At 39.0% G+C, this 26756-nt stretch overlaps 1 protein-coding gene across 4 annotated transcripts in view; it reads right to left on the bottom strand.

Annotated features, from left to right (window-relative positions):
• GPSM2 (G protein signaling modulator 2) overlaps positions 1–17544 on the bottom strand; it is a 55456-nt gene extending 37912 nt beyond the window's left edge. Inside the window, exons 1-2 of one of the 4 annotated variants that reach the window (XM_027536326.1) lie at positions 17276–17361; positions 779–842 (exon numbers count right to left, since the gene is read on the bottom strand). The gene's annotated coding sequence lies outside the window, so the exon portion shown is untranslated. Of the gene's footprint in view, positions 1–778; positions 843–16885; positions 17006–17275 lie in introns of those variants that run through there. The other 3 variants (XM_027536324.1, XM_027536325.1, XM_027536327.1) reach the window with 3 other exon arrangements.
• Positions 17545–26756: the final 9212 nt, after the last annotated feature.

The following is a 26756-nucleotide window of genomic DNA, read 5'->3' on the forward strand; positions in this document are numbered from 1 at the left end:
AAGAGAACATAAGTATAATACAAGAAAAAATCATCAAACCACAAAATGAAAAGCAAAAAGAAAAAGGGACAAAGAAGAAATACAAAAATCAATGGGAAAACAATGTTTAAAATGGCATAAATACATATCTATCAATAACTACATTAAATGTCAATGAACTAAATGCTCCAATCAAAAGATGGAATGGCAGTCTGGATTAAAACAACAGACTACAATATGCTGCCAACAAGAGACCCACTTTAAGGCAGAGTAGACTTATAGATTGAAAGTAAAGGGATGGAAAAGGATATCTCATGGAAACAAAAGTGACAAGAAAGCAAGAGTTGCTATACTCAGACAAAATAACTTTAAACCAAAAGCCATAAAGATAAAGAAGGATGCTATATGGTGATAAAAGGATCAATACAAGAAGAGGATTTTACACTCGTCAACATATACATCCAGCAAAAGCAGTTATAAGAGGGAAGTTTATAATAATACAATCTTACCTCAAGAAACAAGAAAAACATCAAATAAACAAGCTAAACTTGCATCTAAAACAACTAGAGAAAGAAGAACAAACAAAACCTCAAGTTAGTAGAAGGAAGGAAATCATAAAGATTAGAGCTGAAATAAATGAAATAGAGACAAAGAGAACAATCGCAAAGATCAATGAAACTAAAAGCTGGTTCTTTGAAAAGATAAAATTGATAAACCTTTAGCTAGACTTATCAAGGAAAAAAGGGAGAAGACTCAAATCAGTAGAATTAGAAATGAAAAATGAGAAGTTACAACTCACCCCATAGAAATTCCAAGGGTCATGAGACTACTATGAACAATTATATGCCAATAAAATGGACAACCTGGAAGAAATGGACAAATTCTTATAAAGGTACAGTCTCCATAGACTGTGAACCAGGAAAAAATAGAAAATATGAACAGACCAATCACAAGCATTAAAAGTGAAACTATTATTAAAAACCTCCCAACAAACAAAAGTCCAGGACCTCATAGCTTCCCAGGCCAATTTTATCAAACATTTGATTCCTTGTGACCCCATGGACTATACAGTCCATGGAATTCTCCAGGCCAGAATATTAGAGTGGTTGCCATGCCCTCCTCCAGGGGATCTTCCCAACTCAGGGATCAAACCCAGGTCTCCCACATTGCAGGTGGATTCATTACCAGCTGAGCCACCAAGGAAACCCATCAAACATTTAGAGAACAGTTAACAACTATCCTTCTGAAACTTTTCCAAAAAATCACAGAGGAAGGAAAACTTCCCAACTCATTTTATGAAGCCACCATCACCCTGATACCAAAACCAGATACCATCACCCTGATACCAAAACCAGATAAAGATACCACAGAAAAAGAAAATTACTTTTTATGATAAAAATAAAAAAGCTCTCCAGAAAGTGGGCATGCTGCCAAGTCGCTTCAGTCGTGTCTGACTCTGTGCGACCCCATAGGGCAGCCCACCAGGCTCCCCTGTCCCTGGGACTTTCCAGGCAAGAACACTGGAGTGGGTTGCCATTTCCTCCTCCAATGCATGAAAGTGAAAAGGGAAAGTGAAGTCACTCAGTTGTGTCCGACTCCTAGCAACCCCATGGACTGCAGCCTACCAGGCTCCTCCGTCCATGGGATTTTCCAGGCAAGAGTACTGGAGTGGGTTGCCATTGCCTTCTCCAAAAGTGGGCATGGAGGGTACATAACTCAACATAATAAGGCCATATATAATAAACCTGTATCCATTGTTTTCCCATCTAATTGCCATGAAGTGATGGGACTGGACACTGGAAACAGTGACAGACTTTCTTTTCTTGGGCTCCAAAATCACTGCAGAATGTAATTGCAGCCATTAAATTAAAAGATGCTTGCTCCTTGGAAGAAAACCTATGACCAACCTAGACAGCATATTAAAAAGAGAGACGCTACTTTGCCAACAAAGGTCTGTCTAGTCAAAGCTATGGTTTTTCCAGTAGTCATGTATGGATGTGAGAGTATTCCATTAAAAAAGCGCCAAAGAATTGATGCTTTTGAACTGTGGTGTTGGAGAAGACTCTTGAGAGTCCCTTGGACTGCAAGGAGATCAAACCAGTCAATCATAAAGGAAATCAGTCCTGAATATTCATTGGAAGGACTGATGCTGAAGCTGAAGCTCCCAAACTCTGGCTATCTGATGCGAAGAACTGACTCACTGGAAAAGACCCTGATGCTGGGAAAGACTGAAGGCAGGAGGAGAAGGGGATGACAGAGGATGAGATGATCGGATGGCATCACTGACTCGATGGACATGAGTTTGAGCAAGCTCTGGGAGTTGGTGACAGACAGGGAAGCCCTGCGTGCTGCAGTCCATGGAGTTGCACACAACTGAGTGACTGAACTGAACTGAAGGAGACAACTGAAAACTCTGTTTCAGACAACTGAAAACCTGTACTGTGAAAACTATAAGATGCTGATGAAAGAACTTGAAGATGACATAAACAGATGGAAAGATATACCATGTTCATGGATTGGAAGAATCAATGTTGTAAAAATGATTATACTACCCAAGGCAATCTACGGACTCAATGTAATCTCTATCAAATTACCAATGGCATTTTTTCATAGAACTAACACACAAAAAAATCTCAAAATTTGTATGGAGACACAGAACACCCCAAATAGCCAAAGCAATCTTTAAAAGAAAAACGGAGCTGGAAGAATCAGGCTCCATGACCTCCAACTATACTACAAACCTACAGTCATCAAAACAGTATGTAACCAGTACAAAAATAGAAATATAGACAACAGAACAGGATAGAAAACCCAGAAATAGCCCATGCACCTATGGTCAATTAATCTATGACAAAGGAGTCAAGACTACACAATGTTGGAAAGAGTCTCTTCAACAAATGGTGCTGGGAAAACTGGACAGCCACATGTTAAAAAAAAAAAATGAAATTAGATCATTCCTTAAGTCCATACACACAAAAAAGCTCAAAATGGATTAAAGACGTAAATGTGAGACTGGACGCTATAAAACTCCTAGGGGAAAACATAGGCAGAATACTCTGACATAAATCACAGCAACATCTTTTTAATCCATGTCCCGGAATAATGGAAATAAATGCAAAAATAAACAAATGGGACCTACTTAAACTCAAAAGCTTTTGCACAATAAAAGAAATGATAGACAAAATGAAAAGAGAGCCCACAGATTGGGAGAAAACATTTGCAAATGATGTGACCAATAAGGAATTAAGTCTCCAAAATTTACAGCTTATTAGGCTTACTAGCATCGATACAAACAACCCACTCAAAAAATGGGCAGACCTGAATAGACATTTCTGCAAAGAGGACATAAAGATAGCCAACAGGCACATGAAAAATGTTCAACATCACTAGTGTTCAAAGAAATGCAAATCAAAACTACCATGAGATATCACCTCACACCAGTCAGAATGGCTATCATCAAAAAATCCACAAACAACAAATGCTGGAGAGGGTGTGGGGACAAAGAAACCCTCTGGCACAGTTGGCAGGAATGTAAATTGGTATAGCCACTACGGAGAACAGTACGGATTTTCCTTAAAAAACTAAAAAACAGAGCTACCACATGACTCTACAATCCCACTCCTGGGCATATATCCAGAGAAAAACATGGCCCAGAAAGATACATGCACCCCAATGTTCACTGCAGCTCTGTTTATAATACCCAAGACATGGAAGCAACCTAAATGTCTGTTGACACAAGAATGGATAAAGAAGATATGCTATACATATACAATAGACTAGACTATTACTGAGCCATTATAAAGAATGAAATAGGGTCTTTTGAAGCAACATGGATGGACCTAGAGAATGCCATACTGAGTGAAGTAAGTCAGTGAAGAGATATATCATATGACATTCCTTACATAAGGAATCTAAAAGAAATCATGCAAATGAACTTATTTACAAAACAGAAAGAGACTCATGGACTTAGAAAATCAACTTATGGTTACCAGGGGGAAGGGACAGTTAGGGACTTTGGGAAAGTCAAGTACACACCGCTGTATTTAAAATGGATAACCAACAAAGACCTATTGTATAGCACATGGAACTCTGCTCAATGTTCTGTGCCAGCTTGGATGAGTCGGGGGTTTGAGGGGGAACAGATACATGTATATGTATGACTGAGTCTCTTTGCTGTTCACCTGAAACCACCAGAACATTGTTAATCAGCTATACCCCAATACAAAATGTTTTTGGTGTTAAAAAAGAATTAAACATATATGCATCTAATAAGGGAGTGCCCAATACATAAAACAAATACTAATAGATATAAAGGGAAAAATGAATAGGAATACAATAATAGTAGGAGACTTCAACACACTACTCACTTCAGTGGACAGATCTTTCATTCAGAGAATCAACATGGCAACAGAGATACTCAATAATGTAACAGAACAGTTAGACTTAATTGATATTTTCAGGACAAGACATCCAAAAAACCAGAATATAGATTCTTTTCAAGTGCATATGGAACATTTTCCAGGACTGATCACATACCAGGGCATAAAAGAAGCCTCAACAAATTTAAGAGTACAGAAATTAACTCAAGCATCCTTTCTGACCATAACACCATGAAATCAGAAATTAACCACAGAAGAAGAAATGAGGAAAAAAATAATTACATGGAGATTAAACAATATGCTACTGAAAAACCTCAATGGATCAACAATGGAATCAAAAAGGAAATTAAACTACAACCTTTAAGGTAACAGTTAAGAGAAACAAGGTAAAAATAAGATATATGTGCTTACATAAACAAAATTATACATATGTGTGTCTGTGTGAGTGTGTATGTATTCCTGGAATCCAGTGTTATAAACAACCCCATAGGTGAGCTAGTCCAACATATTACTACCACATTCCCAGAAAGGTTACAAGGCAGCTAATCCTAATTTTGAATAGTCCTTTTAGCAAGCTATTCCATATTTTGAGCAATCTTTCCATTTCTACCCATTTCTCCCTTCTACTGGCATCCAGTAAAGCCTAACTCCTTTTCCACATAACATCCTTCTAAGTATTTCAGCTATAATATAAACTAGACTCTAACTAATACACATTCACTGCTTTGTTAATTAACTATAATTAGAGAGGATAGTAGGGAACAGAGCAGGCGGAGCAAGGTAGAAAGGATTAGTCTAGAGGGACTTCCTAGAGCGAATGAGGTTTTCATATTAATAACCAAAGTGGCATATAAAAAACACAAAATATTATTCCTCTTATCCTCTCTCCTGGCCAACAAATGAAGCAGTATCTTAAGAAAGGAGGAAAAGATGGGTAATGGTTATTAAACCAACAAATCTCCTCTTTTTCCTTTTGTTTAGAATTCATTGTACTTTTTTTCTTTAATAAAAAACATTTAGGAAACTGGGCTTCCCAGCTGGTGCTTGTGGTATAGAACCACCTGCCACTGTAGGAGACACAAGAAACACAGGTTCAATCCCTAGGTCAGGAAGATTCCCTGGAGGAGGGTATGGCAACCCACTCCAGTATTCTTGCCTGGAGAATCCCATGGACAGAAGAGCCTGGCAGGCTATGGTCCACAGGGTTGCAAAGAGTCAGACATGACTGAAGCGACATGGCATGCAGACACATTAAGAGAATTAGTGTATTCAGAGCAACAGCTCCAAAGTGCATTTAAATTACACAACAGCTAAACTGTCAATTAAACTGTTTTCCACTACCACTTTGAGGTTTAGGTTATTTATAGTATGGGGCAGAAGGTGAGGTATTAGAATTAAGTTAAATTACAATTTAATTGAAATATTTTTCCAGCCGTGGTATCATAATGAAATCCCCAAGCTCACCAAGTATTAAAAAAAAAAGTTAACTTCATACTTATTAAAAAAATAAGTATTAATTAAATTAACAGATGTATATAAATGGAGCTGGATAATACCTTACTTGATTAGGACTGCATACAGAACTGTAAAAGAATGTATTTCACCACTTTACCAAGACAATTTATAAATGGTTTTACTATTTTCAATGGGAGAGTATCCCCCAAAAGTTACTCTTAAATTCAATCTCTGTAACAATTAAGTGGTATTTATCTTACATTTAGTCACTGAACAAACAAGTAATTCTTTTTTTTTTTGGCCACTTCATTTTTTTAATTGAAGGATATTTGCTTTACAGAATTTTGTGGTTTTCTGTCACACATCAACCAGAATCAGCCATAGGTACACCTCCCTCCTGAATCTCCCTTCCATCTCCCTCCCCATCCCACCTTTCTAGACTGTCGCAGAGCCCCTGCTTGAGTTCCCTGAGTCATACAGCAAATTCCCATTGGCTATCTATTTCACTTATGGTATTGTAAATTTCCATGTTACTCTCTCTATACAACTCACCCTCTCCCTTCTCCCCCCGCCCCCCACCCCATGTCCTTAGGTCTGTTTTCTATGTCTGTTTCTCCACTGCTGCCCTGAAAATAAATTCATCAGTACCATCTTTCTAGATTACATATATATGTGTCAGTACATGATATTTATACTTCTGAGTTCACTCTATATAATAGGCTCTAGATTCGTCCACCTCACTAGAAATGACTCAAATGTGTTCCTTTTTATGGCTGAGTAGTATTCCATTATGTATATGTACCACAGCTTCTTTATCCAGTCATCTGTCAATGGACATCTAGGTTGCTTCCATGTTCTAGCTATTGTAAATAGTGCTGCAATGAACACTGGGGTACATGTGTCTTTCTCAGTTTGGGTTTCCTCAGGGTATATGCCTAGAAATGAGATTGCCAGGTCGTATGGTGGTCATATGGTGGTTTTATTCCTAGTTTTTTAAGGACTCTCCATCCTGTCTTCCATAGTGGCTGCATCAGTTTCTATTCCTACCAGCAATGCAAGGGGGTTCCCTTTTCTCCACACTCTCTCCAGCATTTACTGTTTGTAGACTTTTTGATGATGGCTATTCTGACTGGTGTGAGGTGGTATCTCATTGTAGTTTTGATTTGCAGTTCTCTAATAATAAGCCATGTTGAGCATCTTTTCATTTGTTAGACATCTGTATTTCTTCTTTGGAGAAATGTCTGTTTAGGTCTTTTTCCCACTTTTTGATTGGGTTGTTTGTTTTTCTGATATTGAACTGTATGAACTGCTTGTGTATTTTGGAAATTAATTCTTTGTCAGTTGTTTCCTTTGCTATTATTTTCTCCCATTCTGAGGGCTGTTTTCTCACCATGTTTGTAGTTTCCTTTGTTGTGCAAATGCTTTTTTAAGTTTAATCAAGTAGTACCACTTGTTTATTTTTGTTTTTATTTCCATTACTCTAGGAGGTGGGTCATAGAAGGTCTTGCTTTGATTTATGTCATTGAGTGTTCTGCTTATGTTTTCCTCTAAGAGTTTTATAGTTTCTGGTCTTACATTTAGGCCTTTAATTCATTTTGAGTTTATCTTTGTGTATGGTGTTAGGAAGTGTTCTAATTTCATTCTTTTGCATGTAGCTGTCCAGTTTTCCCTACGCCACTTATTGAAGAGGCTATTTTTGCCCCACTCTACTTTCTTGAACAAACAAGTAATTCTTTATTCAATGATTCATGTTGCAAAAATCTCTAACCAGTTTATTAACAATATGTTCATTCATGCTCCACATGGAGTTAACAAACTCACTGCATATTTTTATGTATTACTAGTACAACACTAATAAAATTTACAATAATATTAAATCATAAATTTTTCATTAAGATAAGAAAATTTAATGACAGGACCAGGAAATGGAATGGAAATTACAGGTTTGAAAGAATATTAAGAAGTCATCAAGTTTAACTTCCACTCTCCATTAAGACTTACAACTAATAATTTACAAAGAACACATATGCCCTTAAAAACACCTCCCACGTTTAACAGCAATGCTCCAAAAACCACACTGCAAACAAAATTGTTAACTTACAGCATTTTTTGGTCTGACTATAGATAAAGAGAAAGCAATAAGTACTTTCCATATCCTAGAAACTGACAGAAGCATGTAGACTGCCTCATGTCTAATTACCTGATTAGGAAGTCAAAACAGGCAGACTCCCCAGTTACATACCCAGTCAGACTTCTAGACACTATCCAAGGTATGCAATCAGAGTAAACAATAAATCCCAGACTTGTTATACTCCACTGGCAACAAAGTATCTTCAAACTAGGTGACTAGGAAAAACAGGGGATAGACAGTTACAGCTGATCTTTTTGAATGGGTCTGAACTCCACAGGTCCACTTATAGGGGAACTTTTTTCAATAAATACATGCTATAGTACTATACAATCCACACTGTCGGAGAAGGGATAAGATACCCACTCCAGTATTCTTAGGCTTCCCTTGTGGCTCAGCTGGTAAAGAATTTGCCTGCAATGTGGGAGACCTGGGTTCGATCCCTGACTTGGGAAGATTCCCTGGAGAAGGGAAAGGCTACCCACTCCAGTATCCTGGCCTGGAGAATTCCATGGACTGTATAGTCCGTGGGGTCACAAAGAGTCGGAAATGACTGAGCAACTTTCCCTTCCCTTCACTTCACAGATGTAGAACCATGGATACAGAGGGGCCAAATGTAAAATTATTAATGGATTTTCCACTGCACAAGGGGTCAGCACCCCACACCTCCACAGTTTTCAAGAGTTAACTATCTATTTTTTGTCCTTATTTTGATTTACTGGAGAAGGCAATGGTAACCCACTCCAGTATTCTTACCTGGAGAATCCCATGGCCAGAAGAGACTGGTGGGCTACAGTCCATGGGGTCGCAAAGAGTTGGACGTGACTGAGCAACTAACACACACACATTTCGATTCATTTAAACTATCTACTCCTGACTGTAACCTAAATGCCAATAACTTTTGGTCTGATTCTTTCATTCATGTATCTCTATATACTAGTAAAACCCATTCGATAATAAATATAACTTACTTTTCTTGCCTCCAGGTTTGATAATTTAAATTCTTTAAACTTCTCTTATCTTAATAATTCCCTCTAAAGTACAATATTCAAATTCCCCAAATCCCTTTCAGTTGTAATGTTTCAAATCAGACATAGTAGCTGTTTATAAATTGGAACTGGAATAAATATTGAGGAAGAATGAAGGACATATTTAAATAAAATTCTTCCACTTTAGAATTCAGGGTACAGGTTAGAGCAATAATACACATCATAGTGCTAATGGGGTAGCAAAGTAGGATGCCGAAACATCCACTTATAAAATAAACTCAAGTAACTACCTTAGGTAAACTATTTTCTGTCAAATTAGGTATCTGTAAGTATATTCTTTGCAGCCAAAGATGGAGAAGCTCTATACAGACAGCAAAAACAAGACCGGGAGCTGACTGTGGCTCAGATCATGAGCTCCTTATTGCCAAATTCAGACTGAAATGGAAGAAAGTGGGGAAAACCACTAGACCATTCAGGTATGACCTAAATCAAATCCCTTATGATTATACAGTGGAAGTAAGAAATAGATTTAAGGGACTAGATCTGATAGATAGAGTGCCTGATGAACTATGGACTGAGGTTCGTGACATTGTACAGTAGACAGGGACCAAGATCATCCCCATGGAAAAGAAATGCAAAAGAGCAAAATGGCTGTCTGGGGAGGCCTTACAAATGGCTGTGAAAAGAAGAGAAGTGAAAAGCAAAGGAGAAAAGGAAAGATATAAGCATCTGAATGCAGAGTTCCAAAGAATAGCAAGAAGAGATAAGAAAGCCTTTCTCAGCAATCAGTGCAAAGAAATAGAGGAAAACAACAGAATGGGAAAGACTAGAGATCTCTTCAAGAAAATTAGAGATACCAAGGGAACATTTCATGCAAAGATGGGCTCGATAAAGGACAGAAATGGTAGGGACCTAACAGAAGCAGAAGATGTTAAGAAGAGGTGGCAAGAATACACAGAAGAACTATACAAAAAAGATTTTAACAACCAAGATAATCATGATGGTATGATCACTCACCTAGAGTCAGACATCCTGGAATGTGAAGTCAAGTGGGCCTTAGGAAGCATCACTACGAACAAAGCCAGTGGAGGTGATGGAATTCCAGTGGAGCTATTTCAAGTCCTGAAAGATGATGCTGTGAAAGTGCTGCACTCAATATGCCAGCAAATTTGAGAAACTCAGCAGTGGCCACAGGACTGGAAAAGGTCAGTTTTCATTCCCATCCCAAAGAAAGGCAATGCCAAAGAATGCTCAAACTACCGCACAGTTGCACTCATCTCACATGCTAGTAAAGTAATGCTCAAAATTCTCCAAGCCAGGCTTCAGCAATACGTGAACTGTGAACTTCCAGATGTTCAAGCTGGTGTTAGAAAAGGCAGAGGAACCAGAGATCAAATTGCCAACATCCGCTGGATCATCAAAAAAAGCAAGAGAGTTCCAGAAAAACATCTATTTCTGCTTTATTGACTATACCAAAGCCTTTGACAGTGTGGATCACAATAAACTGTGGAAAATTCTTCAAGAGATGGGAATACCAGACCACCTGACCTGCCTCTTGAGAAACCTGTATGCAGGTCAGGAAGCAACAGTTAGAACAGGACATGGAACAACAGACTGGTTCCAAATAGGAAAAGGAGTCTGTCAAGGCTGTATATTGTCACCCTGCTTATTTAACTTCTATGCAGAGTACGTCATGAGAAATGCTGGACTGGAAGAAGCACAAGCTGGAATCAAGATTGCCAGGAGAAATACCAATAACCTCAGATATGCAGATGACACGACCCTTATGGCAGAAAGTGAAGAGGAACTAAAAAGCCTCTTGATGAAAGTGAAAGAGGAGAGTGAAAAAGTTGGCTTAAACCAGTTGGCATCTGGTCCCATCACTTCATGGGAAATAGATGGGGGAACAGTGTCAGACTTTATTTTTTGGTCTCCAAAATCACTGCAGATGGTGACTGCAGCCATGAAATTAAAAGACGCTTACTCCTTGGAAGAAAAGTTATGACCAACCTAGATAGCATATTCAAAAGCAGAGACATTACTTTGCCGACAAGGGCCCGTCTAGTCAAGGCTATGGTTTTTCCAGTGGTCATGTGTGGATGTAAGAGTTGGACCGTGAAGAAGGCTGAGCGCCGAAGAATTGATGCTTTTGAACTATGGTGTTGGAGAAGACTCTTGAGAGTCCCTTGGACTGCAAGGAGATCCAACCAGTCCATTCTAAAGGAGATCAGCCCTGGGTGTTCTCTGGAAGGAAAGATGCTAAAGCTGAAACTCCAGTACTTTGGCCAGCTCATGTGAAGAGTTGACTCATTGGAAAAGACTCTGATGCGGGCAGGGATTGGGGGCAGGAGGAGAAGGGGATGACAGAGGATGAAATGGCTGGATGGCATCACTGACTTGATGGACGTTGAGTCTGAGTGAACTGCAGGAGTTGGTGATGGGCAGGGAGGCCTGGCATGCTGTGATTCATGGGGTCGCAAAGCGTTGGACATGACTGACTGGCTGAACTGAAGTGAACTGTGAAATATACACTAATTTATTTGTAGATGGTCTAAATATGGCTTGTCATCTGATCCAACCATCTATTTCTAGTTACATTTTATCTGAACGATATAGAGGCAACAGGATGGCAAATATAAGGAACAATGCATGAAAAATTCAAAGTAGGAAGGTAAAAGCAGGAAGTTTACTTAGAGTATTCAGTGTGTAAGAAAAAGCAAAAGCTATAGTAAGCAAAGTCCAACAGGAGTTCAGAGCTTGATTTCAGTGTGGCAGGTGTTGACCCAGTCAAAGAAAAATTATTCTGCCATCAGAATAAGACTGATGTGAGAAATTAGTGCCTAAAGAAAGTGAAGTCAGGATCAAGAAACACTAGGTACTTGATTAAGTAACCTAGCTAAGAGTACCTACAGAAAAATGAAAATAATGCCCTATGGCTTGAAGAGGGGCAAAGGTCAAACAGTGACAGCTGCTTACAAGACTTCCAATTATGAGGATAGGTGGAACAGTAGCAATATGCACAGTAACTGATGAACTGGACTGTAAGAGTCATACTTCAGAGATGAAATAAATGGAATATTTATATTAAACTTGTGCTTGGTAAGTGCTATGTTCACAAGAAACAAAAAGATATCAAACTTAAGATAATTTTAAATCAGATAAAACTTGATAAATGGGGAAGGATGGGAATGGGGGAAATAGAATGAGAGATTAATATTTCTTAGATTAAAATTTGTAAAGTACCAATGAGATTTAAACACTGTTAAAAACTGTGATGATTCAGTGGCAAAATTAAGGAGAAATTGCTAGGGGATAAAAAAATAAGGCAATGCAAAAAAGGTCTGATTCTTTATTCAACATATTTTCTACCAATAATATAAGTGTTGTGTAATACTGTGAATTAAACATAATTTCAGATTATATGCATCTGTGTATCTATATCTATCTATACTGTTACATATAGTTTTAGCGTTAACTGATAACTGTCATATATATCAAATGTAAATTACATAATTCAAAATTAATAAAAAAAATAATAGTGCATAGTAAAGCAGATCATTTCTTTCTCTATCATTCTGGAGAAAGGAGAATTTGCCAGAGTATGCTGTAAAAACTGAATCAATAAAGTTTTCTTTTAGCAAATATATAATCCTAAAGTATGTACATCAACTAAGGTTACATCTTAACTTATTGCTAACCTTTAAGTTTGCAACAATCAATATAAGTCTATAAGATGTTAGGCCAAGTTAGGTTAAAAAACAATAACTGTAACTGCTTACTAAATATATATTTTATTATAAAGACTTTCTAATAAGCTGCTTGTGACCACTGATCAGCAAAATAAAAAGAATAAATTCAAAGACTAGATTAGAATAATAGTTCTAGATTCCAAGTAAATCTATATCTTAAAGGCACACCACCAGTCAGAAGAGTTCTTATTTATTTTGAAATTAATCCTCATGGATCATTTTGAAAAACAGCAAATACATGCAAAGTCAAAGCACTATTGATTTTAAACTCTCGTATTTATTCTTGGCAGATCAGAACAAAAGAAATTTAGGTTCAGAGCTGTGGACGTTAAAAGGCAAAACAATGAATGCAACTATTTCAAAGTGGTATAATCCAAAAACAATTTTAGTAATATAAGAATTCCCCATCATGTTTTCAAAGGTTTACACCTAAAAGTTCACCATTCTAAACAACTAAACTATACATAATCTTCCATTTTGGTGAAGAATATTTATATTTCTATCCATCACATAAAGCTAAAAGGACTTCAAAGAATATGCTCCCTGGATAATCAAAATACTTAAAAAAGTCATACGTGAAATTTCAAATTAGATACATACTAAAACAAAATGGAATCTAGAAGATAGATTTGACTAGTTCAAGCTTTCATCTCAGCACTGCTGTTAAACAGTGAGAAAGGACCAAGTGTATGAGGCTACGTACAAGAGACATGCTGAATGTCTGTAGTTCACAGTAGTTTCCAACAGTCCCTACACGAAGCACTGCAGATATAATCATTACTGTACAGGCAGCCTCTTAAGTGTCTTAGGGTTTGGCAGCCCATGATAAAGCAGAAAGAAGCTGAATACTGAATATTTTCCTGAGAGGAAGGTGATAGACTAGAAAGGGGCTCTATTTTTAGATTATATATGGAGCCAGTATGAATTATGCCAGTGACCACACTAATCATTGAAACTGCTGAATGGGGTATGATGAGGTAGTTGCCTAAAAATTTCAAGAACCAAAGTTAGTTTCTTTTATGCAACAGCTCTAACCTTGGTTACCTTTTTCCCCTGCAAAACAGTTAATCAAAAATCCTATTTCAACAAGACTACTTACTTATATTTAAAAATATAAGTATGTCCAACTAAAGGAGAAAAGTCTCATCTGTGTTCATTAGACTAAAATTAGTAGTTTTCTCCCTATTACTTGGTCTTATTTCTCCTCAAAGTGAAGTCCAGAGTTTATAAATAATGTTAATTTTTCCTCCTATAAAAATTTTTGAATATACTGTACTTTTAATCATTAGTAAAATCAATAACCTTTTAGAGTTTCAATTAAACATATAAGTTACTTTTAGTTAATTACTGTAACCATGTAAAATTGGATACAAACCAGTATTTTAATATCAAGATTATAGAAGACACAATGATAATTTTTTAAAAATTCTAAATTCAATCAACTCCAATTATATTTTCAGTACATTACAAATGACTACTCAGGTTATAAGGCCAGGTAATCACAAGAAAAATGTCTGCAATCCAAAAACCCTATGATTCACACTAAGCTCGACTTCCTTAAAAAAAAAAAAAAAAAAACCCTAAATATATACATTAATCATTGCCCTTTCCAATCTGTACCTTTTGTTAATAAATAAGTTAATGGATAAACTTAACGCAATTAATAGGAGCTTTCAAAGAATACAAAATAAACATCATCTTATGAACACATTACTATGACAGAAAAAAAAGAAATACTTATTTGTAAACAATGGGGAGAACATAACTTGGAGAAAAACTGGTCACCAAGTCACCAGAAAATACAACTCACAGCCCTTTACTACTACCAATGTTGGTCAGCCATCAGCTTAAACCAATTAATATATGTATGAAGAACTAAACAGCGAAAAGAGAAAAGAAGTGGTTCCGTCTACTGAGCCTTGTTCTTGAATTAGTAAATGACAATGAATGAGTTCTCTTAACAGAAAAACTATGAAATGACAAAACTGGTTTCAAATACATTTTTAAGGAGAAATAAATCCCAAATGTAAAATGATTATATATGCCTTAAAAGAATCCCTAGAGAGTTTGAATTCAGAATTCTTCATGGGAAAATATAACTGCTTTCTCCTTCCAAAAGTTATCACCATTCTGTGTGAAAATGTTTCTATTCAATTCAGTAATGTTTTGAGATGATATTGGAAGAATAATTCTAAGTTAAAAGGACTAAGAAAAGTTTTTTTGAGGCAAGGAAATCTGTTCTGCAACTTGAAGGATGGGTAAACCTTACTACTAGGTAAATTGAGAAAAGGCATTTTAGTCACGGGGAAATGCTCACACAAAAGCAAAGGGGGGTGGGACTGTAGAGAAAGTGTGCCACTTTCTGGGGTTAGGAATCAGAAAAGAGAAGTCTAAGAAGGCACTAAATTGTGAGAGACTCTGAATACACATTTGGCTGAAGGAGTATTTGGCCTTGTATTTGTATGATAAGAAATCTTGTGATTTTTTCAACGAAGGAATTGAAAAGTTGGATCTGTGTTAGCAAGATAAACTGACAGACAGAAGAAAGTTACTTCAAAAACTCCAGAAACCATTCATGAAAATAAAGCCTTCTCTCCTCATCTCACAACACCAAGCAAATTGCTTTGCACAGAATCGATGTCCAACAAACTTTTTTGATTTCTTGCCTGAAGAAGGTAAGAACTGTAAAGAGGCGAAGAATCCTATGGTAGTGAGAAAACCAGACTTGAGTACATTTCTGCTCCACAGTAAAATGGATATTTATATTTATGTAAATAACTCAGGAAGAATCTTACTCATATTTTTACTGTTTTTATAAGGACAATTAGAAGGATATTGAAAGTGTTATGTGATTTATAAAGTATTGAAAGGAGAACAGCTGTCCAAAAAGAAGGGCTGAAATATTTCTGTATAGTTCACAGCAAAACACAGCATATACAGGCATCTTAAAAGTGGGATTATGTCTCTACAAATGGAATCCAGAGACCCAGAGATTTAAAGAAACACAGAAGCAACTGGGACTTGGCCATGTTTTGAATCTCTGCACAGTGACTAGTTACTACTTAAATGATCTAGTTAAACTCTCAGGGTTAGTTTGGCATAGTGAAACTTATCCAACATGTGTCTTGGTGATTAGAGATATGATTTACAAAAAGCACCTCAATGCCTGGCTCTGGTACTTAACAAAAGTACTCAATATAGTAGAAATAATCATAATTGCCATTGTTATTTTAAAAAAAATCACATGTCTATTAGATTTAGAATGCTAGTCTAAATCTATGTCATGTTTTCAATTTTAAAATTCCAGAGATCTAATTACGAAGTTTTTATCTTTTAGGTAAATTAGAAACATTTTATGCTTAAGAACAAGGCCATTTTAAAAACTACTATATCCTATCTTTGTTTTAATTAGCCGAGTACCAAGTCTTGAGATTTATATTAAAACATTGTAACACTGCATGTCTGATTTAATAACAGAAGTTAATACAACTAAACAGCTTATCCAGCCAAAGAGGATTTGGAGGGAATGCCTTCTAAAACAGTAACACATAACTTTTTACTCTGTATCAGCTTCAAGGTAAGCTGTCCCTCCTCCCCTGAGCCTCCACACTACACACACACTCACACATCAACCAAAAGCGATCTGCCCCCTTTAAACGATGATTACTGACTTCGAAACGGTCAGCCAAAGCTGCATCTTGAATAATGATAAGCCAAGCAAAAGTGGTATTTATCAGGTAATCGCACAGGTGATTATCAAGCCGGAAATCTTCCGTGCACCCTTCTAAAGTGGCAGCTTCAAAATTCAGCTTCCCACACAGGCCACCAGAGACTCCAATACAAGCCGAGTGAAAGGAAAGCCAAGAATCTACTTCGTTTAATTCCACGGGAGGGTTATATTATACATTAAAGCAAATAAAATTTCCACCCTTAGTCGTTTTCTTTAAGAGTTCAAATGATACCAGTTTAAAAACGAGCTAACTGGTTACCATTAAACAAGGAAACTATAGGTTTCTTATTATTCCAAGATACTCTATAGATTTTCAGCAAAGGGCTTTCTTGACATTCAATGCTTACGAAAACTTTTTGCACCAACTATCAATTTCTATGGTAAAGCGACAGGTTGATTTCCCCAGAGTCCATTAACTTCAGTATGGTAAACGCAGGTGTCTGACAAAGGCTGCCTGCTCTAGACAGCAAACTCACCACAAGAAACGCCATCCTTCTCGGATTTAATTCCACGGGGTTTCGCGTTTTTGTTTGTTACTCACACTCAGAATACGTAAGTTGTTCTTGTATCTACTGTCCTTTTTACTAAACGAACAAACTAGAGAAGAAAGCCCTTAGGATGTACTCTAATTTTTAAATGTCCAACCTGAAAGAAACTGAGTGCTCGACCCGGAGCGGGCTACTCCTCACCCCGAATTTCTGATTTCTCGACTTGCGTCCCCGCGACCACTCCGGCCCCCTCCTGACGCGAACAAAAGAGATCGCCCCCACACCCCAGACACAGAGCCCGCCCCCTACTCACTCACACGCCCCCCCTCCCTGTCACCTCCCTCCGTCTGGCGTCCGCAAACGCCCCTCCGAACTCACCTCCCTGGGGCCGGCGAGTGTAGGGAGCGCGGCGGAGACGGCGAAGCTGCAGCAGCAGAAGCCACCTGCGCAACAGGCGGGTGGCAGCGGCCGCTCCCGCGGCAGGTCCCTAAGCGGAGGCACCGCGGGAGGCCGGCGCGTGCCCCCCGCCCCCAGGTCACGTGGGCCAGAAGTCCCGATCCCTCCTCACCGCCCCCAGCGTCGGCCGCCACGCAAGGGTCCCGCAGCACCGCCCGCCCGCTACCGCGCCCCTCGTCTGCGCCTGCGCCCAGCTCCAGGCGCGCCCATTCAAACCGACGACGCCCCGCGTCTTTCGGACCCGCCAATGGCCGGCGGGAGGCGGGGCGATCGGCGCGCTGCCTCCGCCCCCCGGGCTGGGCTGGGCACTGCGTGTCAGGTTGAGGGAGGGCCTGTGGGCTCTTAGTCCCTCCGTTGCTCAAGGGTCTGTCCTCAACCACCAAAGCGAAGTTATTAATACTTTCCTGCCCTCCCGTTTCTTCTTCAGGCACTGACGAGTGGGCGAAAAATATCGTCCGCAAAGCGTCCTTTAGATCGGTCTGGCCGAGACCAGAAAGACCACTGAAAGACGGGAATCCCAAACAAGTGCCTCCTGCCCTGAAGGCTTGGTGCCGGCCCAGAGGCTGTCTCCCAGCGGCATCTGTGGGATGTTTGAGAAAAAGAGGGCTCTGTGAAAGGAACAGAGGGCCCCGTGTGAGAGTTTGAACAAGGCAGCCTCAGTTCTTGAGGCTGTGTGACAATTCTTGGTGTTCCCAGCTGTTAAAAAAGCAAACTTGTGTTGACTTCAGAATCGCTGGTTCCCAGGAAAATTGGAAGGCAGCTTTGCTGCGTTTTAAGCAGCTCCATTCCAAGATACGCTAGGAAGAATACGCTTTATTTACGCTCATTTCCTCTTCATATCAAGTTAACTGAAAAATGGGTCTGTTTGTTCTTTACAAAAATATTAAGATTATAGTCTCTCTTGGTTTAATTATCTGATGAATTTAATCAGATTATTTCTCAAATAGATATTTCTCCACTGAAATGAAGTTTAAATGTTTTTACAGGCTTAAGAATGTGTTAAGAAAACTCCAGTTTCAGTATCTCTCTGAATGATGGCCGTAACCAGTGATCCAAGCAACATTCCTATTAGGAACGCGTTACGGAAAAGTGGCTAAAATAACAGCTTTGGCATCAAACTAGACCTAGATTTGAGTTTCATCTCTGCCACTTACTGGTTGATTGACCTTGAACAGGTTGGTGGGTTAGTTGCTAAGTTGTGTCCGACTCTTGCGATCCCACGCCAGGCTCCTCTGTCCATGGGATTCTCCAGGTAAGAATACTGGAGTGGGTTGCCATTTCCTTCATCTTGAATGGGTTAGCTTTATCCTTTTTAGCCTTCAGTTCAGTTCAGTCGCTCAGTCGTGTCCGACTCTTTGCGACCCCATGAATCGCAGCACGCCAGGCCTCCCTGTCCATCACCAGCTCCCGGAGTTCACTCACACTCACGTCCATCGAGTCAGTGATGCCATCCAGCCATCTCATCCTCTGTTGTCCCCTTCTCCTCCTGCCCCCAATCCCTCCCAGCATCAGAGTCTTTTCCAATGAGTCAACTCTTCGCATGAGGTGGCCAAAGTACTGGAGTTTCAGCTTTAGCGTCATTCCTTCCAAAGAAATCCCAGGGCTGATCTCCTTCAGAATGGACTGGCTGGATCTCCTTGCAGTCCAAGGGACTCTCAAGAGTCTTCTCCAACACCACAGTTCAAAAGCATCAGTTCTTAGTTTCCTCAAATGTAAAACACAGATAGTAAATCCTCATTGAATAAGGGTGGTTGCGATGCTTACGTGAGGAAAGTTTTAAGTGGTTAACCTGACTGCTCAATAAATGGTACCTATTATCATTATTGTCAACCACTACCCTTAATATCAGGAGCTTATAAACACCTGAATTAACTGGCTGGTCTGGGGAGGCCTTACAAATAGCTGTGAAAAGAAGAGAAGTGAAAAGCAAAGGAGAAAAGGAAAGATATAAGCATCTGAATGCAGAGTTCCAAAGAATAGCAAGAAGAGATAAGAAAGCCTTTCTCAGCAATCAGTGCAAAGAAATAGAGGAAAACAACAGAATGGGAAAGACTAGAGATCTCTTCAAGAAAATTAGAGATACCAAGGGAACATTTCATGCAAAGATGGGCTCGATAAAGGACAGAAATGGTAGGGACCTAACAGAAGCAGAAGATGTTAAGAAGAGGTGGCAAGAATACACAGAAGAACTATACAAAAAAGATCTTCATGACCAAGATAATCACAATGGTATGATCACTCACCTAGAGCCCGACATCCTGGAATGTGAAGTCAAGTGGGCCTTAGAAAGCATCACTATGAACAAAGCTAGTGGAGGTGATGGAATTCCAGTTGAGCTATTTCAAATCCTGAAAGATGATGCTGTGAAAGTGCTGCACTCAATATGCCAGCAAATTTGGGAAACTCAGCAGTGGCCACAGGACTGGAAAAGGTCAGTTTTCATTCCCATCCCAAAGAAAGGCAATGCCAAAGAATGCTCAAACTACCGCACAGTTGCACTCATCTCACATGCTAGTAAAGTAATGCTCAAAATTCTCCAAGCCAGGCTTCAGCAATACGTGAACTGTGAACTTCCAGATGTTCAAGCTGGTGTTAGAAAAGGCAGAGGAACCAGAGATCAAATTGCCAACATCCACTGGATCATGGAAAAAGCAAGAGAGTTCCAGGAAAACATCTATTTCTGCTTTATTGACTATGCCAAAGCCTTTGACTGTGTGGATCACAATAAACTGTAGAAAATTCTGAAAGTGATGGGAATACCAGACCACTTGACCTGCCTCTTGAGAAACCTATATGCAGGTCAGGAAGCAACAGTTAGAACAGGACATGGAACAACAGACTGGTTCCAAATAGGAAAAGGAGTCTGTCAAGGCTGTATATTGTCACCCTGCTTATTTAACTTCTATGCAGAGTACATCATGAGAAACGCTGGGCTGGAAGAAGCACAAGCTAGAATCAAGATTGCTGGGAGAAATATCAATAACCTCAGATATGCAGATGACACCACCCTTATGGCAGAAAGTGAAGAGGAACTAAAAAGCCTCTTGATGAAAGAGAAAGTGAAGAGTGAAAAAGTTGGCTTAAAGTTCAACATTCAGAAAACGAAGATCATGGCATCTGGTCCCATCACTTCATGGGAAATAGATGGGGAAACAGTGGAAACAGTGTCAGACTTTATTTTTGGGGGCTCCAAAATCACTGCAGATGGTGATTGCAGCCATGAAATTAAAAGACGCTTACTCCTTGGAAGGAAAGTTATGACCAACCTAGATAGCATATTCAAAAGCAGAGACATTACTTTGCCAACAAAGGCCCGTCTAGTCAAGGCTATAGTTTTTCCAGTAGTCATGAGTGGATGTGAGAGTTGGACTGTGAAGAAAGCTGAGTGCCGAAGAATTGATGCTTTTGAACTCTGGTGTTGGAGAAGACTCTTGAGAGTCCCTTGGACTGCAAGGAGATCCAACCAGTCCATTCTAAAGGAGATCAGTCCTGGGTGTTCACTGGGAGGACTGATGCTAAAGCTGAAACTCCAATACTTTGGCTACCTCATGCGAAGAGTTGACTCATTGGAAAAGACTCTGATGCTGGGAGGGATTGGGGGCAGGAGGAGAAGGGGATGACAGAGGATGAGATGGCTGGATGGCATCACTGACTCAATGGACATGAGTTTGGGTGGACTCTGGGAGTTGGTGATGGACACGGAGGCCTGGTGTGCTGCAATTCATGGGGTCTCAAAGAGCCGGACACAACTGAGCAACTGAACTGAACTGAACTATTTCAGGTATTATAATCCCTTCTTACTCATCTTTTTGGGGTATTGATTCGAAAGCCACAAAGGAAGTACAGCAAATTCAACATGTCCAAAATGAATCATCATTTCCTCCTTTCCCGCTTTCAAGTCTTCTCTTACACATATGACTTTCTGTCACTCATATTAGTTACCTCCATCTTACTCAAGTTGAATATCTTTTAAAAGGTGTAAATCAGATTGTGTCACTCCTTTCCTTGATAACCTTTAGTGACTTCTCATTTGGTTTAAAATGAAATCTAAATTTCTTACCATGACCCACAAAACCCTACTCCATCTTCCCCTGCCCACCTCCTCACTCTCTTGAATTTCTCCCTCCAGAGGGTTCACTTCCCTCCAAGGACACAGGACCCTAGAATAGACTAAGCCTCAGGGTTCTCTCAGGGCATTCCCTGTCAGTTCCCTTTGCGAGTTTTTTCCCCCTAGGCTCTTTAAATGCTTGGCTTCTTTTCAGCCCTCAGCTTTCAGCTTATTCATCACAGTATTCAGCAAATATTTACTGAGTTTTTGCTATGTTTTAGGAACTGTTCTCTCTGTGTGTGCAGCTCAGTTGTGTCCGACTTTTTGCAACTTCATGGACTGTAGCCCACCAGGTTCCTCTGTCCGCGGAATTCTCCAGGCAAGAATACTGGTGTGGGGTGTCATTTCCTTCTCCGGTGATTTTCTCAACCCAGGAATTGAACTCGCATCTCCTGGGGCTCTTATGTCTCCTGCATTGGCAGGCGGGTTCTTTACCACTGGCGCCACCTGGGAAGCCCTAGGTGCTGGGAATATAGTAGTGAGCAGGACAGAACACAGCCCTGCCCTCCTGGAATTCAATTAAAATAAATAAGAACGATATCAATGAGGAGAATTCAAAGCAGGGGAATATGAGAGTGACTGAATGACAGCTCTATATTGAGTGTCAAGGTAAAACAGGCCACTCTGAGAAGACAGTATTCAAACTGAGATTTTAATAATCAAAAAGAGACAAGTTTCCAGCACAACTCAGGGAAGAGCACATTAGGCAGAAGGGAACCTCCAATCCAAGGACTAAATTTTAATGTGAGGAGTAGCTTTTTGTGTTTGAGAAGCTGGAAGGAGGCTGAGGAGAGCTTACAGCTCCAGTAGGCCTTTGTAAACCAGGGAAATATGTTTGGGCTTTATTGTTTAAATGTTATAGAAGCCAGTAAGAGATTTTAAACATGAGAATAACTTCATCTGTTTATATATATATTTTTAAAGTACTATGGAATAAATCTAGAATTTGAGACATTCTATAAGACAACTAGCCCAGACTCTTGATAAGCATTATTGTTTACAAAAAACAGACCAGGAAAAGTTCAAGAATCTTGATGGGGTTCTATATCAGAGGTGGGTAGGGAATACAGAGAGAAAAAAGAGTCGAAGAAAAGTGACTATAAAAGACAGTTGAAAAGCAACCAGGAAATTTTGAATATAGACTATATATTAGACAATATTATGGAATTACTGTTCGTTTTCTTACATATAACATGGAATTATGGCTATATAGAATTTTTTATTTTTAGAAGATGCAAGCTGAAATATTAAAGGTAAAGAGCCATGACTTCTGAAACTTATATTCAAATGGCTCAGCAAAAGAGAGAGAAATACAAACCAAATATTAACAATTGGGTCTAGATAAAGATATATGGGGAGGTGTGTGTGTGTGTGTGTGTGTGTCTAGATAAAGATATATGGAGGGGTGTGTGTGTGTGTGTGTGTGTGTGTGTGTGTGTGTGTCTAGATAAAGATATATGGAGGGGTGTGTGTGTGTGTGTGTGTGTGTGTGTGTCTAGATAAAGATATATGGAGGGGTGTGTGTGTGTGTATGTATGTATAGCTTCCCTAGTGGCTGAGTGGTAAAGAATCTATCTGCCAATGCAGGTTCAATCCCTGGATCATCAGGAAGATCCCCTGGAGAAGGAAGGGGCAACCCACTCCAGTATTCTTGCCTGGGAAATCCCATGGAAAGAGAAGCCTGGTGGGCTACAGTCCATAGGAGTAGCAAAAAATTTGGACACAACTTAGCAACTAAACAACTATATATATAGATAGATAGATACTATTCTTGCACTATTATATAAAGTATAAGATACTATTCTTGTACTCTAATATACTATATATATATAAGTATACATGTGTGTGTATATATATATATAGTATATATACTAAACTATATTCTGAAAGAGATAGGAATACCAGACCATCTGATCTGCCTCTTGAGAAATTTGTATGCAGGTCAGGAAGCAACAGTTAGAACTGGACATGGAACAACAGACTGGTTCCAAATAGGAAAAGGAGTTCGTCAAGGCTGTATATTGTCACCCTGTTTATTTAACTTATATGCAGAGTACATGATGAGAAACACTGGCCTGGAAGAAACACAAACTGGAATCAAGATTGCCAGGAGAAATATCAATAACCTCAGATATGTAGATGACACCACCCTTCTGGCAGAAAGTGAAGAGGAACTAAAAAGCCTCTTGATGAAAGTGAAAGAGGAGAGTGAAAAAGTTGGCTTAAAGCTCAACATTCAGAAAATGAAGATCATGGCATCCAGTCCCACCACTTCATGGGAAATAGATGGGGAAACAGTATCAGACTTTATTTTTCTGGGCTCCAAAATCACTACAGATGGTGACTGCAGCCATGAAATTAAAAGACGCTTACTCCTTAGAAGGAAAGTTATGACCAACCTAGATAGCATATTCAAAAGCAGAGACATCACTTTGCCAACAAAGGCCCGTCTAGTCAAGGCTATGGTTTTTCCTGTGGTCACGTATGGATGTGAGAGTTGGACTGTGAAGAAGGCTGAGCGCTGGAGAATTGATGCTTTTGAACTGCGGTTTTGGAGAAGACTCTTGAGAGTCCCTTGGACTGCAAGGAGATCCAGCCAGTCCATTCTGAAGGAGATCAGCCCTGGGATTTCTTTGGAGGGAATGATGCTAAAGCTGCAACTCCAGTACTTTGGTCACCTCATGCGAAGAGTTGACTCATTGGAAAAGACTCTGATGCTGGGAGGGATTGGGGGCAGGAGGAGAAGGGGATGACAGAGGATGAGATGGCTGGATGGCATCACTGACTCGATGGACATGAGTCTGGGTGAATTCTGGGAGTTGGTGATGGACAGGGAGGCCTGGCGTGCTGCAATTCATGAGGTCGCAAAGAGCGACTGATCTGATCTGATCTGATCTGATAGTATATACACACTATTCTTGTACTATACTATTCGTGTATTATTGTTTTACCTTTTCTGGAAATTTGGTATTTTTCAGAATAAAAAATTGGAAGAAAATCACTTTGTAGACTTCCATTTCTGACAGTAATGAAATAGTCTCACTCTCAGACTGAAAGCAACTTAAAATGGTTTTAAATATTTTTTAAAAAAAATAGAAAATTTGTTAATAAGCTAGCATGAAAGTAAGGACTGATTACTCAGAAGCCAAAAACTAGTGAGAGATAAGTAGAATGCTGAAACCAAGCTTTGTCTTGGCTAAACCAGATGAATTAGAGTTTTAGTTGTCATGGTCTCATGAGGCATAGAAAGAAGAAACAAAGGCCAGGTTCCTGCCAAGATGAGAAATTTCATAAGAGACTCTACACATAAAGCCAGGATCCCCCAGAAGGTCTCTTCAGCCTTTTTCCAGAAGACTACAAGAGAAAGTTACCTATAAGCAGCCTTAAAGTAGGATGGAGGGGGAAAAACCTCCTCTGAGACTTTTTTAAACCAAAGGCAATAATCTCATCTACCTGAGGTGTCTGAAAAAACTCAAGCACATAATTTACCTTAAAGTGGTTTCAGGTTGGTGGTGCTCTCACAGAGCTGGCAAAGGTAAACCAGGTCACGTTTAGAGAAATCTAAATGCTATAGGCTGAATGTCTGTGTCCCTGCAAAATTCATGTTTAAACCTAATCCTCAGTGTGATGGTATCTGGAGATAAGGCCTCTGGGTGGTAATTAGGTCCTAAGAGTGGGGCCCTTGTGAATGAGAATAGAGCCTTTATAAAGATGACCTCAGGGGACAACCTCACCCCTCTACCATGTGAAACAAAGTGAGGTGATGGCCTTCTATGAATCAGAAAATGTGCCTCACCAGACACCGAGTCTGCCAATGCCTTGATCTTGGGTTACCAGGCTTCAGAACTATGAGGAATAGGTGTTTTATTTATATAATGGTATCTTACTTTATGGTATTTTGTCAACCCAAGTGGACTGTAACACCAGCTTAACCCACATCCCAAACATTTCTACAGAAAAACTTACAAAAGTGAACTCTCAATCAAATCACAAATCATACAAAGAGACATCTTGTACAAGAATTAACAGAAAAGGAAAAAACCCAAAAATAAATAAAAAAATCTCAGATAACAGAATCAAATACATAAAGACTTTAAAACTAGAATTGATTATAGCCATGGATTATAAATAAGTATGTTTAATATGATAAAAGAAAATATAAATAACAAAGTTCTGCAAAAATGAATGGCAAGTTTAAAAAAATCTAGACTTAAAAAAATTTTTTTTTAATCCATAATAATTAGAATTTGACAGGTTTAACAGCAGATTAGACATGCTGAAGAGAATCGGCAAATTGGAACATAGAACTGAACTAGTTTTTTCATATAAAAGAATCACAAAGGATAGAGTAAGAAGATCTAATATATGTCTGATTGAAATTCTATGATGAGAAAAGAAGCAGATAATACTTTCAAGCAGGATTAAAAAAAAAAATTTACACCTACACATGAGATAATGAAAATGCAGAGCATTGAAAACAAAGAAGTAAGCTTAAAACCATCAAGAGAGAAATGACCAATTACCGCCAATGGAACAAAATGAGGCAGACATGTGACTTTGCAACTGCAAAAAAAGTAAACCAGAAGAATATCTTTGACACTATGGTCAGAGAAAATGACTGTCAGTCTCAAATTATTTAACCAGTGGAAGTATCTTTCAAAAATGAGGATTAAATGCCTTTTCAGGTAAACAAAAACTGACTTTGCCATTACAGAGCCTCACTGACTGAAGCTGTATGGGTTCTCTGTCAAGAAGGAAAATGGTCTTAGATGGATAGTTAAGGATGCAGGAAGGAAACGCTGACTATATTAAGTGGTAAATATTAATAAATACATATAAACAACTATTAGCTGATGTCATTTTTCTTTCTCACCTTGTAAACTCAATCAATCATCTATTCAATAACATATAGGTTGAAGTGCCTATTGTGTGGCAAACACTATGCTGGATACTAGGAAATCAGCAGTGGTGCTCTTACTGCACATTTCTAGATGACCCCCTGAAACACAGGCTTCCTTGACTTTTTCCAGTGCCTTGCAGAAGGAAGAGAGCAATGAGTGTGTATAACCTTAAACCTGCTGGGTTTTTGGGATAGATCAAGCTTAGCTTTTTTTTTTTTTTTTAAGCTGAAGTTGGATAGCTAGACTTTTCTCTAAGTTATAAATGACACCATTGAATCAACACAAATTTGAATAACTAGGTAGATAACACCTGTTGCTTCCAACAAATCTATCAAAGAATAATAACAGAGCTCCCTTTACTGAAAGAAAGAAAGAACGATGGGTGTGGAGGTTC

Source organism: Bos indicus x Bos taurus, chromosome 3 (genome assembly GCF_003369695.1).
Source record: "Bos indicus x Bos taurus breed Angus x Brahman F1 hybrid chromosome 3, Bos_hybrid_MaternalHap_v2.0, whole genome shotgun sequence".
In the NCBI taxonomy this organism is placed as follows: Eukaryota; Metazoa; Chordata; class Mammalia; order Artiodactyla; family Bovidae; genus Bos; species Bos indicus x Bos taurus.